This window comes from Anas acuta, chromosome 1, assembly GCF_963932015.1.
Source record: "Anas acuta chromosome 1, bAnaAcu1.1, whole genome shotgun sequence".
Lineage (NCBI taxonomy): Eukaryota > Metazoa > Chordata > Aves > Anseriformes > Anatidae > Anas > Anas acuta.
Window position 1 is genome coordinate 128,163,727 of NC_088979.1, and position 26,155 is coordinate 128,189,881.

The following is a 26,155-nucleotide window of genomic DNA, read 5'->3' on the forward strand; positions in this document are numbered from 1 at the left end:
ACTCTTCCCTGTTGACATCACATGTGAGTTTCTATCACATCTATTCTGATGATTCAGCCTTCTTCACCTCACCAACATACATTTCATTGTCTCCCCTGTTTTGTTGGTATGTCCTTCTGTGCCACATATACCTCTAGTTTTCCACATTCTAATCTTTCAGCTCAGGTCTAGCCAGCTACAGGTAGTATACAGCTACTGACCTGAGCTGGTACTCAGAAATTATTTTTACTGTTTGTATGTGCTTTTTATTCCAGAAATGTATACACTAAACATTAATGATTTCAAAGTCTAATGTACTTGATAACAACTTCAGATGACTCAATTTCATGCTAGATTTTTGTAGTTGACACTGCTTCCATTCTTTTCTTCCCCCCTCTTTTTCATGCCCCCTTGTTGCTGCTGGTAATATTAATCATCCTCAGAAGCACACATATTCTGCAAGTTGCTGTGCTGGAAGTTAATACTTTAAATAGTCACAAGTTTTGTTTTTTTTTTTTTTTCTTTCCCCTTTCTCACCTGCACCTAAACCTATCTTCAATGCAGAATGAAAAGAAGAAGTGAGAGGAACAGCAGTGATGGTTAGCTATATTGTAATTCCGCTGCATTTTGATTAGCCTTACGCTCAGTTTGCTTGGGTTTATAATTCACTCATCAATGCAGATACAAACTCAGAGATACAAAACCCCAGCTGCATTTCTGGAAGGATTTTACTCTTCTTTCTTCATAGTGGAAACCAAATTCAAACTATTCAGCAGTGGTAGTGGGAGATGGGGGAAGGGAAGCTGATCATTTTGGAAATGTCTGCATATTTTGAAGTGAATTTTTATTCTTCCACTGTTTTATGTCTGATAATATTGAAAATAATTGTTGTCCAGTATTGTTATTTGTCAATAAGGCTTATTCTTTTTTACTTCTTTTACTTGCCTTGAAGAGATACAAAGCTGCCTTTCTTACTGTCCTTAGCTGATCTCTTATCATCCCTCCTGTACTTTTATCTCTGTAACATATATCTGTGAACACCTGTGAACGTTCCGTAACGTGATACCTCTTCTGGAAATCAGTATTTTGGTGCAAATACAGTAGCAGGTCACAAACATTTCAAACCTTCCATTATTCCACATTCTGTACAGTGCATTCTGTTTTTCTGTTTCTTGCTTTTAGTCATCTTTCCTTCTTTTTTTTTTTTTTTTTGATTTCCTCATAGAATCACAGAATATGTTAGGGACCTGTGGAGGGTATCGTCTCATCCCCACACTAAAAAGAAAGACTAGTTTTGAAGTTAGATCCTATTTAAAGTTAAATCGGTTTGCTCAAGTGATGAATCACACACAGCTCCACTGAGGATTAGGCACCAAACAGAAGTACGGTTGTACAAATTTTCTCCATGCAGCTTTGCCTTGTGAACTTCAACATGCACCCCTCAGACCAACATCCTTCAGGAGAGCTCAGCAAATGCCAGAGACATGCAGACACGCTCTCTGTGTGCTCCCTGCTCAGTCTGCAAGGGCTTTGTCCGTATGTAAGGACTGAGAACTGATCTCACAAGCACTCGGTGGCTGATGGTGACCCATACCCAGCACTTCATGGAGTACAGACTCCACAACTGAGATGTATTGTCTAACTCACTTACAGGAGGAGGCTTTATTTTAAATGCAAATATGGATGTTTTCATCCACACATACATAAATCTTTTAAGAGTCCTGCCAAGCTCTTTTAGCTGGTTTCTCAAGTTAATTATATGTTACATAGTGTTTAGATCTTTTTATATTTCTTGAAGAAGTGTTTTAATTTCAAATACATTATATGCCTTTTAACTGTATGTCTTGTATTATGAAAAGAAGTAAACATGAGCAAATGATCTCTGTACCATTTACCATTTCACAATAATGCCCTCTATGAACTGCAGTGTATTGTTTCAGAACGTCATGCAAAATATTTTATGCTTCTGAGTATGGAAGTAAGAAGAAAAAGGTTCTTTCTGATTTACCCATTTTAAGACAGATTAATCAGCAGTGCAGTCACTGGCAAGCATTGTTTTTAAAACAGGGGACACAGTCCACTGAGGATTTGATGGGAAGATCTGCTAGTTCTATTTCAGCAAGGTTCTTAGAAGAGTTGTTTTTCCAGCATTTTCAACCAATGCTGAACAACTGTGGACTACTTCAAAGAGCCTGTGAATGGTAGTGATGAAAAGCAAGAGGTTCTCAACAGGCTTGAATTTGTTATCCAGAGGTCTGAGTTTTTACTTGGAACTTATAAGGCTTTTACAAAGTAATGAAGGTCATAACATGTTTTGCCAACTACTAAGCTGTCTTAGAATCAATGGACTGAAAGGGAAAGACTTGAACAGTACGTGGATAACCACTTCAAAGAGGCACCAGAATGGGCTGTCACAGTTGTTGTGCATCCTTTCTTGTGCTTGGCAATTGTGTAGGGAGCCAGAGCAAGGGACTGATCTGGCTGCAAACTAACGTTTAGTTAGTTTTTAATTGACACACTCACACAAGCATCAGCAACTGTCCTGATGATGTAGCAGGAACATATGGCTGAGGGTCAAAGGGAGAAAATTGTCTTTTAGCAGATGCTGGCTTTTGTGTTGACTCCTCGCTTACCCTGCTTTGATCTTAGCTGACCCCGTTTCGAGCAGGCAGTTGGGCCAGAGGCCTGCTGAGGTCTCTTCTGACCTGAATTTTTCTGTGATCCTATGGAAGTGATTGTGGAACTGCTGCATCTTTTTAAAATACTTCCCTTTTATTTTGTTTTGTTTTTTTCCCATCTGCAGGGTCTGAAATAAATGGAGGAGAGATTTTTCTGTTCAGCAGTTGGTTGGATAAAAACACGGACTCTGGCTGTAAGAATAGCTTTTTGGAGAAGGTGGCCACCCTGCATATGTGAACTGGCTTCGTGCACTGCCATCATTGCACCTTAGTGGTAGATGAGGAGTATATGGAGTCCACAGCTAGTGATGGTTGCAGCTGCCCAGCAGGAGCTGTGAATACCTGCTTTGGGCTGACATACAAAGAGGAGACATTGGGGAAAACCCATTGCGAGGGGTTGTTCTGTCTCGAATGGCACAGGTGTAGTTGCATCTGCTTTGGAGCCCAGCATGGACAAGTAATTTTATAGTTAGAAAGCAATCAGTCAAGCAGATAGCAGAAAAGTCCATCAGGGCTATTGAATGCAAAGACGCAGATACAGCCTGGGGGCTGTGTTTTGGGGTACTTGGAAAGTCTGTGAGCTGTAGGTTGGAATATGCACAGGAGGAAGAATCACTCTGTATCTGACTCTCTTCTCTAGTTGCTCACTGGGTATGTGTTCCCAATCAATGCCAGAGAGTTGAATGGAGGACCTTTTTCCTGGCTCTGTATGATTATTCATACAACCCCTTTAAGTCTTTTTGGAATCTGTTTTACATGGTTGTGTAAAACAGGGAGTGTAGATGAACTGCTGATACTCCACGTGGTAGGGATTTGCCACTTGGAGATGGACTAGCTTTGAACTACTTGATGACTTCCCTTGCTATAAAAAAAAAAGTGCTAAATTTCATCATTATGTTTTATTATTAGACTTCTGTTTGCAGAAGCATCTGTCATTGTAAAGCTAATCAAAATCTCAACTGCTGAAGTTAAAGCCCATTTTAGACTGAATGTCCTACCTCAGGCTGCTTACCTTCGTACTGAAGTATGCTCGGGTTGTACTGTATGAGTATGGTTTCCTCAGAGACCTTAACAAAGGTCTCTGGCTAGGTGAACCTACATGAGGCTCTTCTGCTATGTGAAACTGATACACAAAGCTAACTGGGGATCCAGGAAATACTGAAAAGGGATTAATGACTGTGGGATCAGATGCCATTTTTAAACATCAAGAAAAAAAAGCTAAGCTTTTTTTTTTTTTTTTTAAATAAATTCTCCATTATGATTCCCATTTTAAAATAGCTCTTACAGTATTTCTTAGGAATTAAGGGTCCATGTCTTGCAGTTAGGTCTCTGTGCTTTTGCAGAACTAAAACCAGCAGGGCTCCACAGCAGCCCAGAGGTTTGTCCACTAGGATCCAGCTGCAAGCCTGGAAGGAGACTTTGTTTGTGTCTTGGTCTTAGTTGCTCTGGACTGGAGCCAGAGTTTCGCCTTTGCTTAAGGGCGAGACTGTACTCTGACAGGCTTTCTGCTGGTGCAAAGAGCTGCTGGGCTATGTTGATCCAGCATGCCTTAGACATGTAGTGCAAATTATGTAGTATCTTAATGTTAGCATGTTGACTTTTCCTCCTAAAGCCTAGTCATACTCGCATTATAAAGCTGATATTCACATTAAAGTTGGTGACAAAGCCCTTCTTCACTGTGAGCAAGACTTGATTTTAAGAGACATCATTAGGATTGCATGTGCCTGTGTGCGTCTTTATGGGCTGTAGCATTTGCATAGCCTCGTTTGTTTAATCTTGTAGACTAGTTATGGGCTTACATTCTTCTTCAATGTCTGTCTGGTTTGTTTTCTCAAAGTGATGGGCAGGCCTTTCCCAAACAACTCTGATCCTCTAATTGATCTGGTTTTGGAGCTCCCATTGAATTCAATAGATGTTCTGAGTATGGAACAATTACCGGATCAGGACAATGTCTATTTAAGTTCAGTCAAATCGTATAACAGTGCCCTTTTTTCATCCCTTCCAGCACAAAATTGATTTCATGCTTTTCAATCTCTTGGAGTATTTATTAAACTTATTAATCTATCGTTTATTCATTTAGTTCCTTTATTATTTAATTTTACACCAAATTGTGGCTTTGGTCTGTAGAAAGAAAAGTGGGAAACATTTTGCTATTTTTTTCCCCTCAAAAAGTACTTATGTTCTTGCCTGTTTTTTGCCTGTTTTCTTCTTCTTTTTTTTTTTTTTTTTTTTTTTTTTTTTTTTTTTTAAGGTACAGCACTTCTGTGCACCTTGGAACAGCAGTGGCTAACAGCTCTCAACAATAGAAGCAGGAATAATGGCAGGGGTAGCAAAGACATGAAGAGTGTTGAAAAGCAATATTCTTCAATGTTGGGAAAGTAATAAAAGGTCAGAATGAAGTTCAATAGAAAAGCCATTATGAAGGGAATGGGCAGAATTCTGGTTTTATGTTGCTGTCAAGAGTTTGGATTTGTTTTCTTTCCATTCTGACAAATTTTATTTAGTTTAATTCTGATTATTATTATTATTTGCTTTAACCCATGCAGCTTTACTAAATGTGATTTTAAGTGTGCACAACTGTAAATGGCTATGTTTTTGAGATTTTTTTTCTCTTTCTCTTTCTTATTTTGAACCTTCTGTATAATGAATTCTTAACCAGGAATTATTGTTTAGTATTATTTACTGAGAGCTAGGCTGTGCTACTGGAATACAGACTGAACAGCAACACACTCTGCTGTTAGCTCTGCTAACTTCTTACGAAGGAGGACGGATGCTACTGAATGTATTTCATGTACTGCTCAAAAGTCTTGTCATTAATTGAATTCTGCTGTGTCTGCAGTCAGTGTTGAAATCTCCATTGACTTCCATGCCAGCAAAATTAAATCAGCTGTGACTGCTTTTGATAACATCATCCTGGAATTTACTTTCTTGCCCCTAATTAATTAAAAAGACATTTTTGCCCCCATTAGGTATGGCCAAAAGTATGTTTTGAAAATAGGACAGATAACATAAAATATTTATGACTTAAAGAGATAAATGATGGGGTGCTCATGTAAAGCACAGACCTCTTTTCTTTTCCCTTCCCTATATGAAAGAGCAGCAAAGTTGCGTGATACAATTTAAAATCAACATCTACCAGATAAGTCTTTCTTTCAGGTATCTCACTGTCTGTTCATTGTCTACTTAGTATGTGCAGACAGGCAGTAATTTGGTCTATTTCACACCTAAATAATGTGTAGTGACTACATGTGGGGAGAGCCTACATAACTCACATTTTTTTCCTCTCCTGCATTTCATGTTCTTTCATCATTCTCATTTCTCCTAACAGTGTCCTGTAATATCCCACTGTAGACAGTGCTGCGAGTCTGGAAGTTCTATACAGATGTCCTTCCAAGCTGTTAGAGACAGATTAGGCATCCATTTCAGCAAAGAAACAGTCCAAACTCTGTACCAGTTCCTCTGGGTAGTTTTATGCAGACATCTTTTGTCTGCAAATTTTTTTGAGCAGTTATCAGAGACTGTGTCTGGTCTTGTTGTGTAGTAGGGATTGGTGATTTAAAAATGCTCATGATTTCTCTCTGCTGCTATGGAATTAAACACTACAGCTCTTGTTTACCTCAGAAGCAGATGAACTGTGCCACAGGCTGAATGCCTGGAAATCCCCAGCCTAAAAGTCTAATGATGAGCCCCATATGCAATCTACTACTGCCATAGTAGAGGTTAGTCTCAAATGTAAGCAGTAAGTACAGCAGCTGCTCGGATTGCTGCTCAAAAGATGCAGGTCCCCAAATAAACAACTTATTCCTTCACCATTTCCTCTGCCATTATGCATGGGGAGGAGTTTTCTGTTTTCTTTTATGTGTCTTCATTTGTTTTTGCCAAGTGCACTTAACAGATGAGAGAGTACCCTTCTCTGCCTTCTCTGGATATCAGTATTCTGAAAAAATGATCACAAAATGCATTTGGACTCTCCTTCAGGTCTGGAGGTTGGAATTTTAAAGAATTGTGATAGAAAATCTTGCTTATATTTTGAATTAAGTTTATCTTTCTCCTTTTGCCTTTTTTTTTTTTTTGATATTCAAGATGGTTAGACTAACATGTTTTTTGAAAATTGTTTTGTCACTGAGAAAAGGAAATGTTTTCAATATTTACATGTAATTGAAGGCTGGCATATCCTTTTTCTTTCCTTTTTTAACCTCTCCAAACATGTACTTTTCAGATTCCTTCTTAGCTGTCTAAATTTCCCTTATGCCCTTTCTAGTTGATTTTATTAGTGTGGTACATTCCTTTTATGGTGTTCTACATGTTCAATTTTTTGTTCTTCTGTGGATTCTTCAGAGGGGAGTTGTGGCTGTCCACATCTGTCTCCTTCTGGGTAGCAGCATGTGCTATCTATCTCTTTAATAGGAAACTGGGCTTGCATTCTTCTTCAGCTAGAGAGTGATGGCATCAACATGGGGAATCAAGGTACAAAGTTTTCCACTGCCTTAACCAGGGCTGCTGGTAGGAGACAGCCAGGGGAAACTTCTTTACACGTTGTGGTACTTGGCAGTGCTGCTCAGTGCAAATGAAGTGAGCGGGAGCCCTTCCATCATCTTCCCACCGGCTGTGTTGTGCTTGTGGTCCCTCTGTGGTCCTTAACCAGCACACTGTCCCATCTGGAAGATGTGTTCTTTGCACTTACGTGTTAGATCTTCATAGGGAGTGCATATTTCCTAAAAAGATATAAATGATGGACATGGTATTCATACTTATTTGCCCCTCTGTCTTCAATCCATCCTCCTTCTGCATGTATTTTTTCCATTCATTTCATTGCTATCATCTTAACTGCATACCATAGCCATTGCTGCCTATAAGGTATTGTTTCAAAGCACGTTGCTTGTTATGGGAGAGTAGGATAAAAATCAATAAACAAATTCCAAGCATGTGGCCATTTGCTTGATCAGTTTTGAATGATATCCTACCAATACCATGAAAGAACAGATCTCAGAAAATAACACAACAGCAGTCATCTTTGCCACAGGAAAACCCTTGCAAGCAAAACCAATCTGTGTGAAATATTTGATAGCTGCTTCAGTGTTTCAGATGAAATTAATAGACCAAGGTTGGAAACCTAATCCCATGTTGCAAACATCTTCCATGGCATCACCTGTGTATCATGCTTTCTCATTCAGTCATGACTGTTTTTCATGTATCGGTACAGTATGATTCACTACAACGTAAGCAGAAGCCAAAAACATAGATGGAATCTTAGAACCATCACTGAAGGTTGAGGTTACCTCTAAAATTTAGTGGTTTTTGTGTGTGTGTTTTCCCTAAGATTATTATGTTTTCTATTTCTCTGTCTCTCTTACAGGTTTTCTTTTACATGTAAGTAAATTGTTATTCTACTTTGCTTACTTTAAGGATTACAAGAAAATTTAGCTTAGGTTTTTAATTCAAATAAATTACTGCTTTTCAATCTAATTGCAGTTTAATTTTATGTCCAGTTTAAAGCTTTAAACTTCCTGTAAGACACAGCATAAAGTACTGGGAGTTCTTGTACTTCCTAATTCTGTCTGGCATTTACAACAATTCTTTCACTATCTCTGAGGGTGTGGCTCCTAGCTCTGCCAAGATGGGCTTAAAGTCTGATCCAATCCATTGATATGAATAGGAGTCTTTCCATGGGTTGGGTAGGAGTTGATTCAGACTATTGCTTTACCTGTGCAAACTGAATTCTTCCTGGTAAAAATCTTAGCTCTGTTGAAGTCAGTGGGATATCCGCTATAGAATTCAAGGGACCCAAGATTTTAGCAAGAATATTTAGTATCTCACGATTTAAAGTAAGCTATTTTCAGCTGTAGGATTTGACTTGGACATTCTGCTGTGAGACAGACACAGGAGATTAAGGTGGAAGAAAATTTCCATACTGAAACTTGATTAAGGTCAGAGTTACTATTAGATACTCGGTGTTAACTACAGCTGTGTAGGACAGAATTATCAAAGTCTGCAATTTGCCCATTAAAGGAAAGCCTGGTACATGTCTGAGTCAAAGGGATACCACCCAAGTGGTAGCTCTGACTTCACATCTTGTTCTGTGGATGCTTGCTTTTGGCTAATAAAAATGCATATATTCTTTGCAAAAAGGAAACAAACAGTGGATGAGTAAGGGGTAAACCTAATTGTAGGTTTATTTATTTATATGTATTTTAAGGGACAGTATTTCATACATTTGTGAGCCAACCAAAAGAGTCCTGATAAGTCTGATGATTGACTGCTCTTGCAGAGGCTTCCTGGGGCCCTTGGAGATTTTCCATCTGTGAGAAGAATAATTTTCTTGCAACTCCACCAAATGCAAAGTCAAAACACAGGAATCACAGTTATATAGGACTGGCTGTATGTGGTATCCCACTTCAGTCTCCCACACTCAACCATACAGCCTTCTATTTTTTTTAAGCATATGTCTACTATAAAGTATAGCTAGATTTCCCATGGCCTTCCAAGAAGATCTATTATCCAAGTAACTCATTTGCTCTTGGATCCTTATGTCAAGGAAAATAAACGTTAGATTTCATAGAAACCATAATCATGAACCATAATGTCTGTTTTGTTCCTGTAGTTTTTCTTACAAGAAATCTTTACAATCAACTGAAAAAGAAAAAAAAAGGCATCCAGAAAACTCTTAATGTTGTTCATGAATCTAGTAAAGAACTTCACTCATAAGGTCTGTGTATAAAAATCTACATTAGAATATATGCCTTTGCATATTTTTATTTATTACATTAGTCTACACATACAAAATTATCCACTTACAAAAAGGCCAAGGTTGCTCTATATTTTATAAAGTTTTAATTTTTAATTTTTTAAAATCCTTTTAACAATTACCAAGTAACTAAACTCTTAAACTGTTTCTGTCTGCCCCAAGGGCTTTTTGTCTTTCTCTATGTGTTGAAGGGAAATCTGAGCCTAAGAACACTAAAGAGGAAAAACATGTTTCATCTACTTGTCACGGCATCTATACTTTGCCATTTTTTTGCCACCCAAATGTGACAGGGCAGCATAAAAATGTGTGAAGTCTGTCACAAATGGCAGCCAGAGCTGGGAATTCAGGAAAATGAGCCTTGCCTTTTTGAGACTTTTGCATTTAAATCCTGCAAAGTGCTGAGTGCCTTCTGAAAGGTTATGCTAAACTTGCTCAGCATTAATTCACTGGAGGTGTTCACCTTTTGGGATTCAGCCTGTAAAATGCACATCTTCTACATGGAACCCCTTGAAGGATGTCTGGTGTTGGAGAACATGACATGTTCCCTGTACTGTCATATATCTTGTATACCTGCTATATCGTGTGTCAGAAGTCACAGGTGTGGCTTACAAGTGTGGGAATGATGGCTGTAGAGACTCAAAGTCTACCTGTAGAAGAATGCAGCAGCAGTGCTGTTTGTTCTGCATTGCCAGAACAGCGTGGCCCAGTGCAGTGGGATTATTTCCTCAAAATCGGAAAGGTGTTCACAGTTCCGTGATGTGCGTATCCTAGTTTCTTTTCTAAAGTGCTGTCTAGTGCCTTTTTGTGTCTCACATCTGCAGGAGCTCACAAGATGCTCTGGCTAAAGAGACTTGAGGAAAATGTAGCAACAACAAGCATGAGGACGAGGTCATTGCATTGATCTTATACTAACACCTAAGGGAAAGCATCTGTGCACTAGCAGAGGTGAGCTGTTTTAAATTATCACGTGAGACTCCAGGTGTTTTGCCAGTCTGCAGCCATTCAGCACCTTATATTCCAACTATATATCCGTCTGTCTCTCTGTGTCTGTCATACTGCACGTGTTTTTTCATGTCATTGGCAGTACACCAGTAACACCACTCCTCCCTCTGTTACAGCTAGGTCCTTCTGAGAGAAGCACTTAGATGTGACCCCAGGAAGCTCTGTTCAGGCAGGAAAACAGCATCATTGTAGGTTTTCGAAATGAGAACTGATTCTGTTATCATGTCCTGCCTTCTAGAATACATGGCAGCATCTGCTCCTTTTCTTTCAGGAGACGAGGGTGGGTCTGACATCTTCCCCTCCCTTTTCCCTCTCTCACAGAGGCATTACCTTTCACTAGGTTAGAGGGTGATTTGGGAGACAGCCACGTTGACAAGCTGCTTGTCTTTGGTGCCTGGTGCCATGGGATGAGGAGCTAGGGATGAGCAGTACAAGACACAGAGTGGGCACAGCAGCTCTGCCGCCTGTTGTGTCTTCTGCAGGGAATTTCATCTGGAAGGGGGGGGGGGATTGGAAGGAGGAGGGAGGGAGCAGAGAGTGAAACACAGTCATCACCACTATCCTCAGTAAGAGATTCAGATCTCTGTGTTGGCATAAAAAGGTCATTTTGGGCCTGAGGGTTTTGACATTGTTCCTTTAAGTTAGACCCACAACATAAACTATTTTCAACACTTGCCATGAAGAACAAATGACCTTTAGTAACTTGCCCAGAAGACAAATGGTACGTTAACACAATAAATACACTTTGCTAGTATCATGCTTCTTGCCTTAATTTTCAATTAGAAATATTACCTTCTCTCTTTTACACGAAGGACCACATTTTCATGCTTTGATTTTATAACAGATTTCTTTGCCCTCTTTGGGATTGGTAATATTCATTGATAATTACTGGCTACACAATAAATTTCCTTTTGTTCAGGGACAGCATTTTGTACTCATTTGCTCAAACTGGGATGGATGAAATGTGTAGATGAAGGAAAGAGTGAACAGGCATCACAACACGGGTCTACTGTAAGAGCAGAGGAAAGGGAATCAAAGGGGCAGACAGCTAAGAGCTGGTGCTGGTAAGCCTACTTTTTGTCTGACTGAGCTTTGGCAGCATGTAAAATGAACAATGAGACTGGAAATTAAATGTGAAATTCTTTCAATTTACAACAGTAAAGGTAGGAGGCATGGACGTTGTCATGTCCTGTTCCAGGAAATGTAGGACCAGAACTCATCTTTGTGCTCATTTTTGTTTCAGAGTTAATGTTTCCAGTCTGGGTTGTTATGAAGCTAGCTGCCAAAGCACAAACTCATTGAAGGACCTAAAAGTGCATCATCAGTTAGAGCAGTAATGCAGCATCGTAAGGGTAAGAACACCAGGTTGTCTGCTGGGCCACGCTCAGGCCATGGCTTGGCCAGCTGGTGATCTCAACCCCACATTCAGGCAATGCCCTGGAAGAAAGGGAAGTCGGCAGTGTGTGCTAATGTGGGAGGGGAGAACCCCTAAAGGGAGGAAGGGAGATAAAAGATGAGTGCATCAGCTGTCCTAAGCACAGTGCTGTGGCATCTTGAAAACTGGAGAAAGAAGGTGAGCAGTCGATGCTTCAAGGGAATTGGGTGAAGTTTTGTCAAGGGGATGACAGAAAGAATGTTACCGTCACACAAGCTATAAATGCCTCAAAGAAGGGAGAGAATGCTGGTAGTGGGAAGATAGTCAATAAAGGGTTGGCATTGCACAGTGGCAACAAAATATTTAGAAAAAGGAGAGTGATTTGTCACCCACTGAATCACAGATACAGTTCCCTTACCATTAATAGGGCTTGGAAGGTAGGATGATTTAATGTGTAATGCAGAGGCTCATTTGGCATTCCTGAAATGTTGGTCAATTATATCTATGGTTGATACAGGGCTCTTCATCCCAAAGGAATCCAGAACACTTTACACAAAAGTAGATTTTTCAATTTGCTGATTGAATTGAGGATTACAGTTGTTTTGCATTAAATAAAAACAGTTTGGAGAATAGTTTTTTTGGAAGGTGGAGGGAGGAATCATTTGTTTCAGCTGAACAGAATTTGTTTTACAGAAACAAAAAGGAAAGATTTGTGTTTAGGACCCTAAATCTTTTGCAAACTTACTAAGTGTGTTGAAATAAAGAATTTTAAGCAAAGCCTTTGGAAATCAAAAATTGAAATACTTGAAGTTGAGATAGCATTTCTACATCTCCAGAAATTTTTATTTCTTGTTTTTGGATTAGACTGCCTTCTGAATCTGACCTTACTTTATACATAAATTAGTTGTCAAAAATTATTTTATCATCAACTGTAATTTTTTTTTCTTCCTAGCTTTATGTTTATGCCTGTTTATGATCATTGAAGTGGGACTTAAATAGAGCTGGAGAAATACACTTCTCTGAGGCAGTTTTGTTAGGGGAAAGCTGAGTCGAGGAGAAGAACCTTAAAGTGGAAGGAAGCAAGGGATGAATGAACTGAAAAAGAGGGAAAACTGAAAAGAGTTGGACAACATGAATAATGGTGACAGTTAACTTCCAAGAGTAAAAATAGGATTGAGAAAATGAGGATTAGGTATATGAAGATGAAAGGGGGAGTCGATGAAAAAAGGCTGACTAAAAAGGCAAAAATAGGATGCTCCACCTTTATTTTAGTAAGTGCTTTAATTCTCCCTTTTCCTGAGAAATGCTGTATATTTCTAAATTTGGGAAGGAGGATAGGATAGCTATTTTTAGGAATTACTAATGTTTTTGGCTGCTCAGGATTCTATAGTTAAATACAGAAAAAAGAAAAATACAACAGTGTTAAAAAGTTAGTGCAACTTAAGAAAGTACCTTTGAAAAACACGACCTTAGTAACTTATAAACTTTCAGGTCATTCTGCTACTAAAGGGACAACACAAGGCCGTTATTACTTAAATTTCGTGTGAACTACAGCCGTAATCCTGCAAACACTTATAGGTAATCGGCAATTTTTTTTTCTTCTTTCAATGGAAACTGATACTCTCATACAATCAGGTGACTTTAGAAACTAAGGACTCAAGAAAAAGGCTCAATCTCGCTAGACTTGTGATAAAAAATCACAAAAAGCAGGTCTGCTTTTTTATGTTAGTCTTTAGCCCCAGGAGAGACTTCACCCATAAAATTTTTTTTTGAATGATTTTTCTTCAGACATTACAAGTGTATATGCCTGGTTCCCAGCTTAGGGAGCCTGGGTTCCATTTATTTAGCAGACAAGACCACTAGAAACTGAAAATTCCTTCTAGCAATTCTCAGTCTCACTTTTTTTTTTTTTTTTTGTTAATAAAATTTTACTGAAAATTAATCAGTTAAAGCAGGGTACTCATCTTACTGGCCCTACCAGAACTCCTGAGGCAGGTTTTGCTGATCTCTCTTTCGATTGTTCATCCTTTTATAGAACAACACTAGGAGCCTCAAGGATATGTTTGACTAGCAACCACAACCAAGCATTCACTATGTGAGAAGGGGGAAGGAAAAAAAAGACCTGGGTCAGCAGTACAAACGGGGAAATGACACTGCCATGGTGGTGAGACTGAGGATTTCTGCTTCGCTGGTAATTTCTAACTTTCTTTTTAAATGGGTTTTAGATGTGGATTTTCAAATGAGCTCTTTGAAGTAGAGACAAGGGTATGCAAATGTTTTTATAAGAAAAAAATACGAGGGAAAGTTAAAATGATCACTGCTTTCAATCCCCTCCACTCTTACCTTCTTATTCTCCACCATGGTGTATACAGAAGGGGATGTGGTTATTGAGTATTATGTCAATGGTCCAACTGCATGCAAGCTACACAGAATGAATACTGCAGTCATCTGGGCAGAGAAAAACATGTCATTGCTCTTGCTAGCACCCCACCACCATATTGGGTCAGTGCTCCTATATTGGCCTGTTGTTTTTTTAATGACATAGTGGGTCATGATCTTCATCTCATGTTGCTGATGTCAGCAGGTATTTTGTTACTGTATTAGTGAAATTGAAATCAGTGCCCAGTATTTCAGGAGTTATTCTGTTCTTGTTTGGACAATGCATGGCATGTAAATGGTGTTGAGTTCTCGGTCTCTGAGTCATAAGTTCTTGTTCTTAGGAATCGTTTTTCTACAGCACACATTATTTTGCATATGAATGTCTTCATTAAATTCATCTTTCCATCTCTGTAATTTTACTTACAAACCTGGAATTCTTGCATTTCTTATAGGTCATTACTGAGTTATTTTAAGCCCTCAATTTTAGATGGTCAGTCTGGGTAGCAATAGCTAAGGTAAAAAAAATGTTTTTTTGAAAGTTTATGGAAGCCTTAAGCAGAGTTAATGTCTTGTGTGTTCAAATTAATTCTCATTCATGAGTAAGAAATTAAGAAGCCTTTGGTGCATATGTAATAGACACATTTAGAAATTTGATTTATAGGTGAAAATTCAGAGAAGAAAATATATCTGCTTCTGTTCATCAGTTTGGGGAGTGGATATCTGTTTCAAGTACTGTAAAAAATGGTAGGTTGGTAGCTGCACCTATGAACGGACCTAGAGCAGAAGGATCTGCTGAAGAAAGCTGACACAAGAAAGCATTGCTAGTGGAAGAATTAGAAATATCTGAGTGGCTGAGTATGTAAGACCAAATTATTGAGATACCAGGAAGACTAAGGAAAAATAAAAACTGTGTGACTATGGGCAGTGTGTATCAGGCAAACACCAGATGAAACAGCCCCAACAGTGGAGTATTATGAGTTGTTTGAGCTCTAATTATGCACCAAGCATATGAGAAGCTGAAAGAAAGGGCAGGAGGGAGATGTCAGTGGAGAAACAAGTGATGAATGAAAATTCTCCTCTGCTGGGGAAAGCAGTTCATCCACAGATAGTGAAACTTCATAAATGGTCTCCTGTGGAGGCCTGTTTTTCCATTGCTTCTGCACATTGCTGTCATTCAGAGCAGTGGAAAATGTATACACAACACTAGCTTGTAAATTTACTGGAGTCCCAACATGTGTTTGCATATGTGTGGGGTGGTAAACGTCTCTTCGCTCTTGGTCATCTGAGTGTTCTCCTCCTCATGCACCTCACCGGCAAAAGCCACTTAACTCGGCCTAGTGTGGCACTGTGCCCAGTTCAGTGGCCATACTTACTGTCTGCATTTGCTATGTGTGGTTCAGGGACGCAGAACGTATGCCTGCATCTTCTTATTTGAGTGCACTGAACAGTTAGTATAAGAAAAAGCAGTTTCAAAGGGTAGATTAGGGAGGGCAACCTTTTGACTGGTTTATTACATTTCTGAGATATCTACAAAAGGAGAGAAACAAAAATATATGGAAAACAGTAAGGGTAGTGAATTTTTCATGTCATTTGGTGTACTTAGAGTAAGCCAGAGTCAGGGGACAGCAGCAGCAGCCATAAGAGGGTAAGCTGGAAGCTTGTAGGTCAACAGGAGATTTAGGTTAGGTGAGATGCTTCAGAGAGTTTATTGGTGATGGAAAGAAGCTGAAAGTTGGTGACATTTGTTTCATAGAAATAGTGGAAGTGTGTTAAAACTTTGAGTTTGAGGAAAGTGAAGTCAGTGCTAGGAAAACAAATCCAGTATGAGAACTTAGGAGAAGTTGGAGCTTTGTTCTTTAGCATGAGTTGACCTTTGGAAGAACCTGGGGCAAATCCAATTCCCTCAGACACAGCTTGGTTGTGCCAGCAGAGAAGAATAAAACAGAACGAGAGTATAAAATGGGACTGTCACCTTGAATATGGGGGTTAGAAAGTGAGACTGCTCTTCTGAGAGGAAGTCAATTAAAATATTAATTGGTATAACGTGTTTCCCAAGTTTTGTATTTTGCTTAGCTTCAATAGTAATGGTTTTTCTTTTTAAGTGGCCAAATTGGAAATACATAACATGAAAATAATATTACCTGGTCTCATTGCCTGGGGTTTAATTGTAGTGTCAGATAAGAAAGGTAGTAATTAATAACATAGAGATAAGCAGTGAGGACCTCCCAAAGCACAGAAGTGTATGACAGGAACTGCAAAGCTGCCATAGTGGCCTTTGAGTGTAAGAGAAAGTCATCTCAGGTGGTGTTTATCAGTTTAAGCAGAGTCACAGTAGAAAATCTGCATTACAGAAATTAACTGTTGCCCTACAGTAGCATTTTATTGCATTTTGTTTTTAATTAGTCATAATTAAAGTCATAATAATAACTTGTGCAGTCCATTTTTGTTGATGGTTTCTTTAGCTTTAAGTCTCTCTTTTTGCTTGATTTGGTACCCACAGAAGTTGTTGGGTATGGCTCTTCAGGCCTGTTAGGCAAAAAGCCAGCATTATCAGTATTACCTGAAGATTAAACACACAGAGAAACTGGGCTGCTCTCCTCCAGGTAAAGAAGAGCCTTAAACATGAGCCAGTGCCATGAGTTAACAGCTGCTTTGCCTGCAAAAACATCTTCCCCCACTAAAACTTTATTAACAGTTGTGTAGTTGCATCAGTGGGAGTAGTGGTAGGAGGAGGCCTAATGTAAACACAGCACAGGTGGCTGTGTGGGGATTTTATCGTGAGGGCATCTGGACCTGTTCTGAACATAGCTACATATATAAGCAAACCCATCATTTCTACTGCTGGGGGAACAGAGCTGTTTTTAATAATGGTGGGAAATGATACGGATACAGAGTCTGTGTCGCATACGGGAGCAGTGGGTCCTTGTCCTCTACGTGTGTGTCTGTAGGCCTCTTTTTGTCTCAGTTTCCCAGCCAGTAAGGTCACGCTGCCCCTGACAGAGATAGGATATGGCTTGTCGGTAGCTAATATTTTTGAAATTAAAGTAGTAAGGATTGCTACAATTCCCCATTTAGCACAAAGGTGAGGTATTGAGAGGCTGAAGCTCTTTCAGCCAGGCAGCCTGAAGCCTCAGTTTGACTGCAAAGGAAATCTATTACTCACTTCCTGCCTTTACTTAAAATAAAGAACACCCTGCTGCCCAGTACCGTGTCTAAAAAGACACATCATCACTATTTTTTTTTTTTGCCAGAATAATAAAAGTGACAGAAGGGGATTCCCCTGAATGTTTGATGATTTTCTGCTGCACGGCTCTGGCAGTCCCAGAATAGCCCTGCAGAATCTGCACTGAAACGGGAAGTTGAAGAGTAAGAGCTGGGCTCATACATGCCTCTTTTCTGCTTTGGCTTTACTGGAAACGTGTGACTTTGTTTCAAGAAATAGCTGAAGGGGCACAGCTGGAGAGGAGCAATGGACTTATATCCAGAAAAAGGTGTCATTAAGGAAAAGAAGAGAAACTGCTTCTTTTCAAAGAACTTGAGAGGAAGGTGCTGAAAGGGTCGTGTATGAATTCATTTTGACTCCTTACCCATAACACAACCTCATTCGCCAACATGCTTAAGACATGCATGTGTTTTGTATTTGTATTGCAGTTCTAGATAAAAATGTAACATCTTCCTGATGCAGTTATGCAGCACAAGACGTACTGAAAGTGACATTAGCATGGATTGAAGGTGATAGTGCCATGGAAAGTTATACACGTTGGGCTTACAGATATGGTATGCTGATCTGAAAACAGTTGTGTGAACAAAGCCATGTCCGTATTTGCAAGAAGGTGAGCAATAGATGAGTGGACATGCTGAAATGGATCAATGTATCTGTAATTATATTGATACAGATAAATCAGTACAGTTTTTATATGCTGATGAGATACAAACTTTGTCAGCATGTGCTAATTGCATTATGAATTGAAGGCATTCATTTCTTCTTGGCCAATATTTGCATTTCTTAAGTTTAGCCTGGTTTTCAATGAATCTGGTGTTTGCAATGAGTCTGGATTTGAAAAGCAGGCTTTCACGTATGGAGAGTTCAGCGTTCCAAGTAACTGGGCAGCTGTGCACAACAGGAGCTCTTAGGCAGACAGAGGGCTTGAAAATCTGTGCCTTGCCTAACTACATGTGCAGACCCCTCCAAGAACCTAATTTAAAATATGGGTGTTGAGCACTGGAAACTCTGGGCCCAGTGTCAATTTTTGCAGTTATCTAAACTTTGTTTCTGAGTAACCAGAACTTTGCAGTGGGGAGGGCATGCCAGAGAAATGCTGTGCTGCAGCTGGAGATCACAAACATGCCTTTTAATAGCTCTCCATTGAGCATGGGGCCCTCCTAAGCAGCTGCTGACAGAGAAATAAATATACTGATTACCTGGTATAAGTGAAAAAACTTTAGAATTCTTTTAAAACTTCAGCAGTATGCTTCAAAGGGGTGTTATTTCTACATCCTCATGTTAATTTACAAACAACAGGCCAATGTTTAGTCAATTCTGAGTGTATTAGAGTTACTGTTATAATCACACTGACAACTGAAACATTTTCTAACAACTGGAAAAAAAAAAAAAGATCCACGGTCAGTGTAAATCATTTTAATTCCACAGACTTCAATAAAGGTCCAGTGCCATTCAGTAGCTGGATGTCAAATTCCCTGTAGTGATCTGTGGGTGATGTTCAAAGAGAATAAAAGTAACATGGTGATCCTAGACTTGGCTAGCATCTACAAGCCACACCAATGTTTAGTAGCAGTACCTGTTAGCATCTACTGCTGTACTCTGAATACTGCAATTTAGCAGTGGTGGAAAGAACTGCAAAGTGTGATCCCTGCTGCACCACCGCTCCTGACAGGAGAAAGGTGGCTTTGTGGAGGAGCAGTTGTCACACCAGCTCCCTTGGCAGACGTGTATCATACCACCTTCATGTGTCCCCCAGCAGGCAAGGGGGTGCTTGCAGAGCAAAGCCCCAGTTGTGTGGTTTTGCTCATGTGTCTGTGAAAATGGGGCCTTGCCAGAGAAACCTTGTTTCTGGATGATGCACAGAGCTGTGGCCTCCTGCCCGTTGCCTCACTGCCACATTCACAAAGTGGGCAGTATGGGGCTTTCCAGAGACGGAGAGACCATGGCATGGTGACCCAGATGAGGGAGATACTGGCCAGTGATGGGCAAGTGTAAGGAGGGAGCCAGTTTTGTGTCTTGTGTTCACCACACAACACTTAGCATTTAAGTCTCTTGTGGGCTAAAATTCGCATGAGGGTATCACAACGTCTTTTTTCCATACCTAATTTGCCCTGCAGTTGTGGTTTGACCTTGGCTGCGTCTTAAGAGGTTACCATCCATTTTGACTCAACTATAAATGTAATTAATAAATAAAAACAGTAGATAAATACAGCAAGACAGAGAAGCCAGAAGAAAAATTTTTAGCTCTTCATTGTATTTTTAATGAGAAGAGGAAAAAGCCGCTCTTTTTACAAACCACACATTTTAATATTGCCTACACTAAATGGTGCTTGAAAGCGTAAAGGGTCTGAGGTAAGCCTGTGAGTGTCAGTAATTCCAGAGCTGAGACTCTGACTGTGTCTGCTGTATAACCTCTCCCACTCAGAAAAATACACTCATGCGTATATATATATATATATATATATATATCTATATATATCTGTGTGTGTGTGTGTGGCACAGCACTACATATTATACTTTCTGAGTATGAACTGCATGCATATTGCACCTTCCTTTTGATGTTTTTCTCTGGCAGAAACACCACTAAAATGACTAAAATGTGAGTTGTGTAGTTTTCATATCTGTTGGGGAGTCTCTCTGGGGCGGAATATTTTCTTGGGTGATTTCAAGACTCACTGAGTTTTCAAAAGATCTGACTTCATCTCTCTGATAATGAGCAGTACATAAGGTTGAATTCTGCCCTCAGCTCTACAGAAACAGCTGCCGTTGACTTCAGTGGGAGCTGCATGTACATATTCAAGGGCAGAACATGGACCATAATTTTAAGGTGCGTGTAAATGCTGTTGGAGGTTACACAGAGGTCATGAAACATTGCTGGCATAGTGCCATGTATGATAAAGTAGGCTGTGTTTTATCTTCCTCAGGATGCTTACTTTTAAGGCCTCTTGTGTTTTCAGAGATGAAGAGGTAGGCATAGTTCTCTTCAGTTGGTTAATATTTTTTTAATTATATCTAATGTGTTAATTTCTTGCTATGAACTGTGCTGTAACACTGTTGTATGCTGTTGATCAACTCCTGGATTCCTCTCTAGGGGTGGCTGTGTTTTCAGTGATGAAACACTATGAAAATTCTGCAACCTGGGAGATACATGTATAATTATAATCAATAATTTCAGTAGGTTAAAATATTTAATATTTTTGAATATGATGCATATTATTGCTTGGAATGAGACAGGGAGAAACAGCAGTATGTACAGTTTTAGTAGTTTGCATTAGAAATCTTTCTGTGTGGCCAGAATTTCATTAAGGAAACAATGCTTATGCATATGTGGTGCACCACCTAAAGGTGTGCACCTTTTCTATTGCTTCACGTGTGGTGAAAGTACGAAAATTAAATTAGACTTCATGCTGATAAGTGACTTTACATGCTGGAGAGTCGTCCTATGTTATGTGATCAGGTTCTTTTGAAAGAGAGTTTGAGACGTGTAGAAAGATCTTTCCTGAGGCCTTTGAGATTGTGCTGAAGTGCTTTAAGAATGAGTTTTCAATTTGCCTATCTATCTAAGTGCTGTTCAGGTGAGTGTTAGAGCACTATGATTAAGCCTATTTTAATAAATCTTCAATATGCAAATCAGCTTCTGAAATTTATGAGCATCTCAAGGAAGAATGTGCAAGATACTTGTGTGTGTATAGTATATACATTTCTGTGAGTGCGTATATTATGTATGTGCATATATATACACACACTGAGAGAGATGTGTTATTTTGGTGGTTGTAATTTTAGTGAGGCTATTCTGTGTGAGGCAGAGATCCTGAAACTCTGTGAAAGATAATTCTGTTGCATTATAATGTGGTTTAAGGATATGAATCTTCTTACGTGTTCATGTTTAAGGTTTTTTAATCCAAATGATGAATATCTGAAATGCCAAAATGTTTAGGCATTCTAATCCAAATTATATGAGTAAGAGGGATCAGTCTTCTTCATTTGAAAAAAGATTATATAGTCACAATGAACAGAAAAACCCAAGGCTAAATCTGTTACTCTTCACCAAAAATACAATTTTGTTTCCAAAGTATCTCTTGAAGCCACCTGTGATGCTTGCCCAGGCACCTAGAAGAGGCCCCAGAGATGTATGCATGACAACAATAATTTCCTTGTCTGTGCTCTTTCATTTCTTTCTTTCTATATCTCTCTCTTTAGTGTGTGTGTGTGTGTGTGTTTCCTTTCAAAAATAATAGCTTACAGGGGAAATTCTGTTTTCATGTGTTTTTTTTTTTTTTTCTTCACTTGGCTGAATGAGGAGAGCAAAAATTCCATGGTGAACTCAACGTACAAGGAGCTGCATCTCCAGAAAAACAGGAGGCCAATCAGAGTATGCTTTTATGGTTTTGAGTAATTCAAACTGCTGAAGAGAACCATAAAGTGGAAAGGACACTGAACAGAAGTGGCTGTAGTGATTCTGGTTTTAGTAAGCTCAATGGAGAGGAACAACTGGAGAGGAATCTAGTTAGTGTCTTATTAAAAAATGAGAATACTAAAAGCTAAAGAGTAATTACTGCTGATTAAACTTGTTTTGCAGTCTAGAGTTTGGGTCTGATGCAGTGATATACTTTACTTTCTAAATCCAGCTATCAGAAATGACTTTTTTATTTGTTTTCTTCCTTTACATACTGTGTGTATGCTTATGAATAAAGTTTTGCTAGGTCACTGCTCCCTAGTGTAAAATACTATCTTCATCTTCAAAGGGATTCATTGAAGACTCTGTTTTGAATCGTTCCATCCTAAAAATGCCTGCTCACTAAGGAATAGTTGTGAGCTGAAAAATAACTCCAGTTGAGCATTTACAGTGAAATTTGCTCTTCTATAACCCGCTGGTGTGAATGCCTTGGTTTGCAGATGAAACCTGCTGCTTCTGTTGCTGATCCTGCCACTGTTGCCACATAAGAGTTTAATATGCACACTTGAATCTCTCTGCTGCTTTTCTTTCGTCCTATGCCAAAAGCTCACGCTCAGTGGAAAATACATCCTGAATGGTGCATCTGAAGAACACGTCTTCACAATAGCAAAAACTGTCAGTATAATAATGTAAAACTCCACTAATGCAGGTGGCAATGCAGTGCTGCAGTATTTGTATCAGTAAGATGTGAAAAAGGAATGTAATCAGAGCCTAGAAAGGTTCTCTTCAGCCAGTTACACGCCTAATGTCATGGTGTGCTGCTTACATGATCCAGCAATGATGGCTTGGCCTTTTTCAGATCTGGGCAGGCTTGTGCTCTGTTGGAGAGCCGTAACTAGCAACAGTGCCTGTCTTGGCTTTATGCCGTAGAATTACTCAGGTGCTTTCTGTTAATGAATTCAGAATATGGGGTATGCAACTGGATAAATGGGAGATACCCTTCCTTCACTTGTCTCTCTACACCAATAATTTGTGTGTTATAGACCATCATGGCTCAGTAAGCATCCAGCCATAGTTCTGGTATGAAAATAGGTTTTCCTCATGACAGATATCAGTGCGCTAATTTAGTTTTATTCCACTTCATGAAACTATACTATGATGGGTGTGTCATCCAGATGGATTTATTCAAGCACAGTATGAAAATGGCCATTACAGAAATAGACACAGTCATGCAAGTCACAATGTGAAACTTGACAGAAACAACACTGTAGTGCAATAAAACTTCATAAAATCACATTTAATGTTCAGCATTCAATAAAGTGATCTTATTTACGTATTGGAATGAAACTATAATATACTACTTTTGGGTTTGGATGAAAACTAAACCCAAAGGTTTTTTTTTATTTTATAGGACTTCCAAATTCAAGTATATGAAATTTCTGCACCAAACATATGCTGTACTCTCCTTTTTTTTTTTTTCCCTAAGTAGCCAAAGAACATTTCTGCTGCTGCATGAAGAATTCTGTGAAATCCTTCTGGATAAAAAACAAACAAACAAACAAACAACAACAACAACAACAAAAAAAAAAAAAACAGAACACTATATTGTGGTATTCATTATTGTTTATTGATTTCCTCTAGTTTGTCTTACTCTTGTCCTATTTAGGATTTTATACTCAGTTATTGCCGCTCTTCTTAGCAGGGTAAATTATATATTCAATTTTAACGAGTTTCTAACACAGTATTACAATAAAATACTATTTACTTGAGACTTCAATTCTAAATCTCTTAAATGAAAATACTTTTAATAGAAGAACAAATTCTCTTTCCTTTTTTTTCCCTTCCTTCCTTCCTTCCTTCCTTCCTTCCTTCCTTCCTTCCTTCCTTCCTTCCTTCCTTCCTTCCTTCCTTCCTTCCTTCCTTCCTTCTTTCTTTCCCTTCTTTCTTTCCCTCTTTCCCTCTTTCTTTCCCTCTTTCTTTCTTTTTGAAACAGGTTTTTCAAAACTTAATTTTGTGGAATTGTGTTGTTATGGTGGGTTATTTACATATTTCCTTTCAAAGAAGTCCAATAATTCACAAGGGGAGTTGGATCTTTGGAGAGAAATTGTTTACATTGTCTGTTGTGCTGTATGAAAACGTTGCTGAAAGCCTTACTACCAATCCAGCTGACAGTAGTAGTAGCTAGAATTTAACATCTGTTTTTAATGCAGAGTTGTCCATTAAAACATCTCCTAGAAGATAGGAAAGTGGAGGGGGAGTGGGCGTAGAGGAGAGAATGTGTAAGGTTTTATGCTTATTTAATGTTTATTTTATGGGCTTTGGTTATATTTGCTAAAACTGTCCTTTTAAATAATATGAAATACTAGGTTCATTTTGAAGAGCTAAAACCTGATGGAATATTATTTTTGTCTAATGTGGCTTAGGCATGAGGAACTAAACTCAAATTGAAAAGTTAATATGTTCTAGATTCAAAAGTCAAATAGCTAGTTTTGAAAATTAGCAGCTATGGTTGTAATTTTAGCTGTTTGAAACAATTTTCATATAGACCAGAAGAAAGACAAATTATTGTTTCCTTGTGTGAGTAATCTTTTGTTACAAAAATCATGGCAGATTTTACCAGGAGCGTTACTAAAGTAATTGCCACCTTTTAAAATTCAGTGAAAAACCCGGTGATATATAAATATGGACTGAATTTAAAAGTATCCCTTTGACCATAGTGAGCTGATAAACCAGCTGCATGTATATCACTCACTGCTCTCCAATACGGTTGCTGACGTAATGCTAGCAGTAGGATACTGCTAGTATCCAGCTTTTCTGACTTATTTTCCTTTTCATGTCTTATTTCCCACAGTGTAATTCTTGTAGGCATATTTTGGCAACCTTGGTTTGTGCTTCTTGGAAAGCGGCTGTATCTTTCTGTCTGTCCTTTTTCAGGCAACAACACCATTGCTGTTTTATGACTCTATGGGGTTTTAACGTTTGAAAACCAACAACATGGCCTCTTCTAAATCGAATTAGCCCAGCTGTAGTCTGTTCTGGCTGCTGATCTGAAAGCTGAAGTCATTCAGTCTGAGATTCCCAGCCAGCAGCACAATACATCGCACTGTTTCTGTAGTAATGAAATTCCCCTACAGTATATACTGATGCTTGTTTTTGATAGAGAATATGTCTGATGTTCAGAGTTATATTAACAAAATATTTGAAGGCCAGGGAGATTGCTCTTGTGATGAAGTTCTTCTCTGATGTTGTTATCATGAAAGCTGACTGAAAATGTTCCATTTAAACTGGTTTTGGAAAGCTCAGTTCTGAGAAATTTTTGTAGGATAATTTTTACTTTGCAGTTTCAGCTGCAAACAGAAAAATCTTTGTATGTGAATGCTGCTGTGGTGCCTCATGGGAATTTTAGGCCAACTGCACCCTGCAGATCTGTGTGCTCAGTGCCCAAGCTTTGCTGTGCATCCCTGAGTGACCATAAACACTTAATTCTGTAGTCCCAGCACAAAGTGGAGCTACGAATATGGGGGAAGATGTAAACTGTTCTGTCATTTCTGTACCGTATTTCCCAGCATAGTATCTAAATTTCTTACAGCAGCACATTCATCAATGTAACCAGCACCTTTTACAGTATTCCCTCTGTAGCATCCAAAAGAAAATTGTATGTCCAGTGCAAGTCTTCAGGTCCTCCTTTGTTGTTTTAAATAAACAACCTGAAGTGTGCTGCATTAGGGAAAGAAAGCTGGAAAAGTTCATCCATCAGATGGAATGGGAAATTGCAAGTTTTTCCACAGACCCTTACTTCATTGAGAGCTGATGCCCCATCAAGGACCAGCTCCTTCAAAAAGTCTGCCTTCTGCTGTAGCATTACCATGTTGGTATAAGAGCCTGAAGTGTTAGGTGGAGCAATCGTCTGCAATTTCAGAACTTTAAATGTTATTTTGAGTATGATGAAAACATACAGTCCAAGCAACATCCTGAAAGTAAGGACCTTGTTCTTACATATGAACTGCTATGGAAGCCACAGCAGATGGGTCAGAATGTGCCGTTATGCATATCAATCTGCAAGGCTGAGGAAGTATGCTGCAACTTGTTGTGAAGGGGGGATTCTAATTGAGAGGAGTGTGGGGACACTGCACACCTGAAATGCAGAGAACCATTTCTGAATTGTGGTTTTCGTGTTTGCAGCTTAAAACATCTAGGTGGTGTTTTTGTTTTGTTTTGTTTTGTTTTGTTTTGTTTTCCCAGAGAGGTGGGTTATGAATTTCATTGGGGTTGGGGGAATGTGGGGGAGCTTTTTCATACAAAAAAATGTCTTTGCTTTGCTGCCTTACTATGCAATGACATGTGTTTTCATGCAGTTGAAAAGCAATGTTTAAGCTTT

At 39.0% G+C, this 26,155-nt stretch overlaps 1 protein-coding gene across 8 annotated transcripts in view; it reads left to right on the forward strand.

Annotated features, from left to right (window-relative positions):
• SOX5 (SRY-box transcription factor 5) overlaps positions 1-26,155 on the forward strand; it is a 644,424-nt gene that overhangs the window by 30,280 nt on the left and 587,989 nt on the right. The window contains exon 1 of one of the 8 annotated variants that reach the window (XM_068655030.1): positions 13,953-13,970. The exons of the other annotated variants lie outside the window; for them this stretch is intronic. The gene's annotated coding sequence lies outside the window, so the exon portion shown is untranslated. Of the gene's footprint in view, positions 1-13,952; positions 13,971-26,155 lie in introns of those variants that run through there. 8 annotated transcript variants of the gene reach the window in all.